The sequence below is a fragment of the Vipera berus genome, assembly GCF_964194415.1.
Source record: "Vipera berus genome assembly, chromosome: 6".
Classification (NCBI taxonomy): domain Eukaryota; kingdom Metazoa; phylum Chordata; class Lepidosauria; order Squamata; family Viperidae; genus Vipera; species Vipera berus.
The window spans coordinates 61,692,438-61,702,145 of NC_138208.1; the positions used below are offsets into that span (position 1 = coordinate 61,692,438).

Genomic DNA, 9,708 nt, shown 5'->3' on the forward strand with positions numbered 1-9,708 from the left:
CTGTCCTGCAGGCTCAGGGAGCATCAGTGTTAGCGCGAACTATCCGTCGACATTTAAATGAAATGAAACGCTATGGAAGGAGACCCAGGAGGACCCCACTGCTGACACAGAGACATAAAAAAGCAAGATTATAGTTTGCCAAAATGTACTTGAGTAAGCCAAAATCCTTCTGGGAAAATGTCTTGTGGACAGATAAGACCAAGATAGAGCTTTTTGGTAAAGCACATCATTCTGTTTACCGAAAACGAAATGAGGCCTACAAAGAAAAGAACACAGTACCTACAGTGAAATATGGTGGAGGTTCAATGACGTTTTGGGGTTGTTTTGCTGCCTCTGGCCCTGGGTGCCTTGAATGTGTGCAAGGCATCATGAAATCTGAGGATTACCAAAGTATTTTGGGTTGCACTGTAGAGCCCAGTGTCAGAAAGCTGGGTTTGCGTCCGAGATCTTGGGTCTTCCAGCAGGACAATGACCCCAAACATACGTCAAAAAGCACCCAGAAATGGATGGCAAGAAAGCGCTGGAGAGTTCTGAAGTGGCAAGCAATGAGTCCAGATCTGAATCCCATTGAACACCTGTGGACAGATCTTAAAAGAGCCTTGGTGGAGCAGTGGGCTAATGCCTCCTTAAGTAACACCAGCTGCCTGCAATTAGTGCAGGTTCGCATCCCACCAGGCTCAAGGTTGACTCAGCCTTCCATCCTTCCGAGGTAGGTAAAATGAGGACCCAGATTGTTGGGGGCAATTAAGCTGACTTTGTAATAATGCCGCTTGGGGGGTGTGTGAAAGCCCTAACAAGCAGGCATATACATAGAATGAAGGCTACTGCTAAGTTTGTAAGCCGCCCTGAGTCTTCGGAGAAGGGCGGGATATAAATGGAATTAAAATAAAAAAATTGCTGCTGGGAAAAGGTGCCCTTCCAATAAGAGAGACCTGGAGCAGTTTGCAAAGGAAGAGTGGTCCAAAATTCCGGGTGAGAGGTGTAAGAAGCTTATTGATGGTTATAGGAAGTTACTGATTTCAATTATTTTTTCCAAAGGGTGTGCAACCAAATATTAAGTTAAGGGTGCCAATAATTTTGTCCAGCCCATTTTTGGAGTTTTGTTTGACATTATGTCCAATTTGCTTTTTTCCCCTCCCTTTTTTGTTGTGTTCCAATACACACAAAGGGAATAAACCTGTGTATAGCAAAACATGTGTTCCTGCAATACTTTTCTGTGAGAAATACTTGATTTTCTGGAAAAATTTCTGGGGTGCCAACAATTTTGGCCATGACTGTAGACTGTGGACCTTGAACTCTATTTCTAGTGGTAAAAATGAAATTATCAGACCCCAGAAGCTTGAAAGGTACAGAATCTTAAATTACAAAATTCAAGAAACATCCTGTCCCATCAAGTGAAACAAAACATAAAATAAAAAAGACCTCCCAGAAACATTTCGCTTATTCACAATTACTTTGTTCCTACTGCAGAAGTATATCTAGATCTTCCACTATGGATTAATGAACAGACATAACAACTTCATATATTTCTATTTTTGTATTGATTTTTGTTCTTAAATGTTTATAACTAAACGGCCCAGAGTTGCTGGGAATTGGGCAGACTATTAAATTTAATAAATCATTGTTTTTTAAATCTGCATTCCTACTAAAAATGTTGGCCAAGTATGGAGAATTGAACAGCTACAATGAGCTTAACAAGGCAGAGGAAAATGGAACACAGCAAAATAAAGAAGACATATCTCATCTTCTTTCCTTTCTTCCTTATTATACAAGCAATATTATATGCAAAGCACCATTATGGCTAATTTAACTTTCAAGAATCCTATGAAAACTAAATGCTGCTCTTATCATTAGGTAATTTATATGGAATACCTACGCAATATGGTAACAGATACGGGGTATTTTTTGTAAGATTAAATAACAGCAAGGAATCATATAACTCTAAAAAGGCATATCCAACCTAGATTTTCCCCACCATTTTTTATTGTGTTAGCTAAAACTGGAGTGAGTTAAATTTCCTAACATATGGAAATATTTAAGTTTCAAAACAACCACTTGAGAGTAAAAAGGACCTGATCCCCTACTGCCAGGTATGTAATACTGTGCCATACTTTAACTACACCATTTCAGCTGCTCAGCAAAATAATTATGTGAATGGTTGTGTTATTTTAATATGTTAATACTGATCTGGAGATCTGTCTTAAGTAAAATCTTCGTATTCACTCAGTATAGCCAAAGTTAAAGAATAGTATTTCTATACTGATAAACAACTCTTCTGTGGAACACTTTTAAATTATAATCAATATATTCAGCAAAAAAAAATCACATCTGAAATGAGCATAAAAATCAGTGTTGTCTATATATTTTTCATATGTTTGACTTTATGCAGTTATATATTTGTATTTTAATCAATTTACCTTGACAGCTTCTTAGGGCTATTGAAGCCCACTAGGACCTGTCCTGGCTACATTCAGTGCAAAAATCAAATTACTGTAGAAAGAAAAACAAAAACAAACCACCATTTTTCTACTGTTCTTAACAAGGGAACAATTATAACAACACTTCACCATTATTAATAATATTGTTTCAACTCTAAAAAAGCCTTTGAAACAACAAGACACCACAGTAAATATTAGTTTTATTTTGACAAGTACTGTACTATACATTTCATCTTAAAGACAACAACAACACAATTATTGACTTGGAAAAAGAAACATAAAGACAGACATTTATGCACTACGTTACTATTTTATGAATTGCCATATAGGTAATCCTTGACATATAACCATAATTGAGCTCAGAGGTTTGGTCGTATTGTGGTCACAAGTCATCATGTTATTGGAGTTGATATTACAACTGTTTTACAACAGTTATTGAGTCAGCATTGTCATTAAGTAAATCATGCGGTTGTATGCTCAAATCCAACTTATTCAATAGGCATTTTTTTTTGCAGAAAATGGTAAACAATGGTGCAAAATGCAACCACATGACTACAGGTCACTGCAACTGATTGTGAATTCAAGTCAGTTGCCAAGTGCCCAAAATGCAATCATGTGACTGCTGGGGTAGTACAGCAGTCATAACTTTGAAGGCAGGTCATATGTAACTTTTTTTAAGTCAGTGGTAACTTTGAACAATCTTTAAGCATCTGGTCATATGTTAAGGACTATCTTGTGCAATAATAATTACTCTGGTAAAATATAAAATGGCTATTAAAAGCAGAAAGTTCCACATATTGGAGAACTAATTTATATCCCATAGTAGAAAAGAAAGAATAAGCAAAGCAATCTAAAGATGCCAAATAGTAAGCCACGATATGAACTCTGAATGGCAGTTGGCAAAATGCCATTAATAAGAAGAATCAAATTGAAGTTCCTGTTCCAGAGATCAGAACTATTCAAGGCAGCCCTGAAAACCATTCAGAACTATGCACTATGTGACTGGATCCCCAATTTGTTTTCTATTGCATTTTTGCTGTTGATAATATTACAAGTTACCCAGATCTGTTTGAAGTTGTGCAACACCTAAACTAATTGAAATCAAAATCAAATCAATCAATAATTATCAGCCACAAATAAAAAGAAAAAGCTGGTCCATTTCAGCAATTACAGCCGAAATCAGAATACAGAAATAACCATCTCAGTCCACTTTCAGTCAGATACACCTTTTATTTATTATTAGATTTGTATGCTGCCCACCTTGCCAAGGCCTGTTGTATACTGTTGTATAGTTAACAGTACTTTTAAAACATAGCTGTACTAGAAGGCATAGTGATTTAACAAATGTGATACTTAATCTTACGTACTTTCATCTTTACGATATACTCTAATCTACATAAAACACATCATATAATCACTGTAGCTTATTACTACAGAGGTATAAGTGCCAGGGCCACATAAAGCCCTCCAAAAGCAGCTATTATGGATCTTTAAACATTGCTGCCAAATTGTGGCTTTTAGTATGAAAGGGAGGATTAATACTAGTAAAATGTTCACATTAAATACATTTAATCTTAAATTTAATTTGAATCCAATCCACTGTCTATTTGGGGTGTGTGTGTGTGTGTGTGTGTGTGTGAGAGAGAGAGAGGGGGGGGAGTCCCTGGCAAATCAATCAAAAGACAACTATTTTGTCACCAATACTGTCATTCCCTTTGCACAGCAAGAGCACAAGCATGAGTTAAGCAAAATAGAGAGACTACCATATGTAGACATAGCGAGTAATTCTGTGGAAAAATATTTATATCCTAGTAATGCCATTCGAGGGACGCGGTGGCTCAGTGGGTTAGGACGCTGAGCTTGTCGATCGGAAGGTCGGCAGTTTGGCGGGTCGAATCCCGAGTGCCGCGTAGCAGAGTGAGCGCCTGTTACTCGTCCCAGCTTCTGCCCACCTAGCAGTTCGAAAGCATGTAAAAATGCAAGTAGAAAAATAGGGACCACTACGGTGGGAAGGTAACAGCGTTCCGTGCGCCTTTGGCGTCTAGTCATGCCGGCCACATGACCACGGAGATGTCCTCGGACAAGCGCTGGCTCTTCGGCTATGAAACGGAGATGAGCACCGGCCCCTAGAGTCGGAAACGACTAGCACACATGTGCGGGGGAACCTTTACCTTTACCTTTAGTAATGCCATAGTAAAAACTTCCCTTAGATAGATGCTTTCTATCAAAAAACCTATCCAAAAGCATTTGCAAAATTTGCTTTTCCTGATTGAGAAAATGTAAACAGAGCATAGGAAATGCACGTACTTATAGATGTTGACAAAATCGTATTGAATAACAAGAAATGTATCCTATATGTATCTTAATTAGGAGTTTAACTGATAAATTTTTTCAAAAGAAACTATTAACTTCATAATTTGGTATATACCTGTAAAACAAACCAATAAATCATCTTAATTGTTTACCTGCATTAAAATCCTGATGGTCTCATCAAAAGCAGTTTCAATTATCTACAGGTTTTATATTATATAAAGCATTTAAGTTTAAATATAAATTCAATGTTAGCACATTTTTTGTCTTTGCTTTACATTCAAAATAAAATATATATCTGTAGTATACGTATATATAAAATGCTCATATCACAATGCATTTCATGTACAAAGGGAACATTAGTTATCCCAGTCTTAAACCTTGTAATGTGTAAATTATAAAATGTTTACAGTAGCTTTTTCTGACTTAGAAAAGCTTATGAATCTGTAGTATACAGATATACTATAGATTCATAATTTTTTCTAAGTCAGAGAAGGCTACTCTAAACATTTTATAGTTTACACATTACAAGGTTTAAGACTGGGATAACTAATGTTCCCTTTCTACATGAAATGCATTGTGATATTTATGAGCATTTTATTTTTTAATCATCAGGTAATTTAGGAATAAGTTCAAACTAAAGAGATTTTTTTTTTCAAAAACAGAATGCCTCAAAATCCAGGAAGGCCCTATAGATGCTGAAAAAGTAAAATGACGGGTATCTGTGGAGATCAGCAATTCTTGGCTAAAATCTCACTTTCCTTCAATGAAAAGAAACTCTTATTACTGCTGCTTGGGAAGAAGGGTAAATTGGGATGGTATCAGGGCAACTAGGGACAGCTGAGAAGTATGCAGGATGAATCAGTAAGAGGAAGCAGCATGACATAACCAAACATACAAAGAATAAGAAAAATGGGATTTGGATAGGCAATGTTGTACAGAACAAGTTGATATAAGAAAAACTGTGGGAAATTCCAATTTGGTAAGGTGATTCTGTGTAATGGTAATGAGGAGCAAATATAAGAGGAGGGAAACATAGATCCAGAATATAGAGAAATAACTAGTTTCATAGCAGCACATATTTTGAGATTTAGATATCATTTTTAATTTGTACTTGGATTCATAAGCAGGTTATTTTAACCAAACCTTTTGATATTTTAAGAAACATTTTTTTGCATTCCAGAAAGTTTTATAAAACGTATTTTCTGCCAAAGTGATTCCAATTATGTTATATGACTAAAAGACAATTACAGAATTCTATAACATATAACACAAATGCAAGCAAAGAACAAATTCTTATCTAAGCAACACAGGAGAGCAGGATTCAATTTAGTGCATGTGTATTATTTTCTACAATCTTTCACTCCATATTTAGCAGTAATTAAGGGGTGTTATTATCCCTTAAAGTTGACATCAATTTTAATCTTTGCTAATATAGCAAATACTAGTTTTACATTCTGGTTTTCAGGGAACTGTGCTAATACTAAAAGTTCTTCCTAACACAACCTGACTCTTCAATTTCAGGTGAATCTTTCCCTTAATTTTTTTTAAAGCTGGCAAATGCAGCCAGCAATTTCCTAATTGCACCTTCATAATAGTTGATTTATTGATAGGGTGCAACACCATACTACTGATCATAAAGGGGAAAGGAGCACCCAAAGCTTCACTTTTCTTCATGGCAGATAGTAATCTTCCCTCAGCAAACGTTTAATATTATCAGAAGGAAGTCATCAGGCATTTGTTACACCTCTTTCTTATCATCCCATTATCTGCCTGTGTTGATCCAGCATGACTCTATAGTGCTACATTTAAACGATTTTATGACTTTCATTCTTCCAGGTCGTTAGTACAACTGAGAGAAACATGCTGCCTTCAATGTACCAGTTCCAATATTTCTTAGCAGGACCAAACGTTCACAAGGTAATTTATTTATTTATTTATTTATTTATTTATTATTGGGACTTATATGCCGCCCTATCTCCCGAAGGACTCAGGGCGGCTAACACCAATAACGTACAATAAGTACAGAAGTTAAAATAAAAATTAAAATTAAAGGCCCCTGTAGAATAAATAAAAATAAAAATTAAAATAAATTAAAAATTAGAGTTAAAAATTAAAAACATAATTAAAGTCCCTGTCAGTCTAGGTCAGCACTAGAGGCAGCGACTAGCCCTTTGGTGGAGCGAGAGTCAAGAGGGGAAGAAGGAAACAGAAAAGAGAGCCAGGCGATGACATTTATATCTTTTAGTATCATTTTTCACGCCGTATTTAAAGGACTGGGAATTGCTGCAACCAACGCTGCTATAAATAAGACTTTACACCAACATTCAGGGTACTCGGCTGGCTTCAGAAGCAACTCCCGGACTTCACTAATAACCCTACGTGCAAAACTCGGGTCCAGAAGCGGATGAAACCGTGAAGGAGCCGGTACGTTGCTGACGATTTTGCAAACCTCTAGTTCTTTTCACTACTCCTGCAAGCGGGAGGCTATTCAATGTGCTATGGAAATCCCATTCGTGGGTTCTTATAGGAAACTTTTCCTCCGGTGCCGAGACTCATTCACCCCACAAAAAAGGTGTCGCGGGGAGGGGGAGGGGAACCGTTCCTTTAGTACTCGATCTACTACGAATACCCTCAGATAAGCCGTCAGTGCGCACGCGCAGCTGCGGAAACGCCTCTATAACCCCCCCCCCCACCGCCCCCCAGCCAAATAGCTCAGATTCAGGGAAGCTTTTGCGGCTACAGACGGTAAATAAGAAAAACCCTGTTGCGGGGGAGAAAAAAAACCAGTGAAAAATACGACTCGCGACTGAGTAGAAGGGAGGGGAAATGAAAGCGATGCAGCCGTTCGTTTCCGTTCAGGATTTATGTCGTTCCCGGCGGAATGGCGAGGATGCCGTGGAAAGGCTCCACGGGGTTACCTCAAGACGCCCGGCTACTGAAACGAACAGGGTCCGTATCCCCGAGGCCTGCGTCCTCACTCACCCTTAAGAAGCCACGATCGTCGCCTCTCCGTTCGCCGCGGTGCAGCCGCGAAGCCCACCGCCTGCTCCTTGGCGCTTCTGCAGGAGCCGCTTTACCCGCCTTACCAGCTTATCTCAAGATCCAAACAAATGGCAGGGGGAGGAGGGAAACGCCGCCTCCAAAAAAAATAAACTTTCCCCGTCGCCGCCGTCTCACTCCCTGGAGAAGCACGAACCTAAACACATAGAGGCCCGCCTTCCGAGTCGCCTATTGGTAGCCCTGCAATAACGCTCGAGTCCATTGGATTCGTTTCCTGACTGTCTTTAATACGACCTTCCCCTTTCTCCCGCCTTCCCTTCTTTTCCATTGGCTAGCTGCTTAACTATCCCATGATACAATGGCTAAAAGTTTATGTCTATCAATTTTAACTCCACCTTTTAAGCTTCTGATAATTATTGGACGGTGTGTAAAACATCCGGTGTCTTATTGGTGAAGCTAGCGACGTATATTGCTTTAAACTTGAACCTTTCGACTTTTTTTTTAACTCCTGGCTTTTCTCTAATTCGCTAAAAATACAGTCCTTCAAGTTAAACTGCATATTGTCCCACCCACTTGATTCCTAAACCTAAATGATTGGTTGTATATTTCGTCACCCTAACTAATCCACAGTACTCATGGAACCCGCTATAAAATCAGAAAAAGGATATCCAACACGCTTATGGCTTACAATTTGGAACTTTTTTGCTTTTGATGTTTCCTGTCGCGCTTATAAATATCATAGCCGGGTGGTTTGTATGTCCGCCCATTAACCACTTGAAAACGGTTAACATAATAAAATGGCTAAGATAATGAAAATGCGACCATTATACTCCTGCGTTCAAACGTAGAACAGCATAGTTCTCTAGGCGTAAGTAAAGCAGTTAGCGCTATCCCTTGTTTCCTAAACGGAATCGTGCTGTTTCCACATTAAAAGGCAACATGCAATTCTATATTACATTTTATTCGTTCAAATTGTTAAAAAAACGCCTTCCGATACTTTTCGCCCTTTAGTTAGCCTGGCGCAAGCGCAGTGCCAAGTGCTCTGCGCAGCTGAGGGACCACGTGGGCGTTTGTTGCTGATCCGGCACGTGGCCTCAGGCATCCTCCGCGTGACTATGACAGCAGGAACCGTTTACCGCGAGGCTTCTTTCGTTGTAATCCTGACTGGCGGGAGTCCTCTCGCGCGCGCCCCCCCCTCCCGTTTGGATTTACTTCGTGAGATCGCGAATGGCCGTTGGTGCCGTCGTGGCAAGTTTTAGGGCAGAGGTGAGGGGCCCCAGTTAGCAGAACAAACAGGAGGGAGCGCAAGTGAAGCAGAGAAGGCTTGTTACCTTTGGGAAAAAAAAGCCAAGGGGCAGTAGTGTCTCCCCAGCTTCGTGTTTCGAGTTAGCAACCTAACCATAAATTCCTCCAGCGGATGCATTTATATAGCTTAAAGGTAAAATCCCTCTGGAGTTGAGCTCTGCTTCTTGTGACTTGGTAGATGTGAGTATTCCCAAAGAGACCGCACTGGAATTACTATATTCAAGAAAGTTTACATGAAACCCAAGAACTAAAGCAAAATGAAAATTAGGAAGCCAATAGCCAAGCCGCCCTGAGTCTTCGGAGAAGGGCGGGATATAAATGGAATTAAAATAAAAAATAAACTAATTTTATATAGATAGATAACCTTTATTATCATTTTTTTCCTATGGGCACAATGTCACATATTAAAAATGAAACTTAGTTGCTTCCTCTCAAAGTGTATACACATAATATGTTTAAAACATACTATATACAACATATTGTGGAAAGTTACACACCCCCATAGAAGGAAAAATTAAAAGGGCAGAAAAATATATTTCCTCAAAGGATCTCAAAGAGGCAGAAAAGCATGCCCAGTTTTCTTAATAGCCCCAAGTCTCCCTCCCCCAAGCAGAAACCAGCTCTGTACAAATGCAGATGTAAATAATCCAGG

General features: G+C 38.9%; 1 protein-coding gene across 8 annotated transcripts in view; it reads right to left on the reverse strand.

The window, feature by feature from the left end:
• Window positions 1-8,017, reverse strand: part of TNRC6B (trinucleotide repeat containing adaptor 6B) — a 131,654-nt gene extending 123,637 nt beyond the window's left edge. For 3 of the 8 annotated variants that reach the window (XM_081330880.1, XM_081330868.1, XM_081330869.1), the window contains exons 1-2: window positions 7,734-8,013; window positions 2,418-2,490 (exon numbers count right to left, since the gene is read on the reverse strand). The gene's annotated coding sequence lies outside the window, so the exon portion shown is untranslated. Of the gene's footprint in view, window positions 1-2,417; window positions 2,491-7,733 lie in introns of all 8 variants that reach the window. The other 5 variants (XM_081330870.1, XM_081330867.1, XM_081330865.1 and 2 more) reach the window with 5 other exon arrangements.
• Window positions 8,018-9,708: the final 1,691 nt, after the last annotated feature.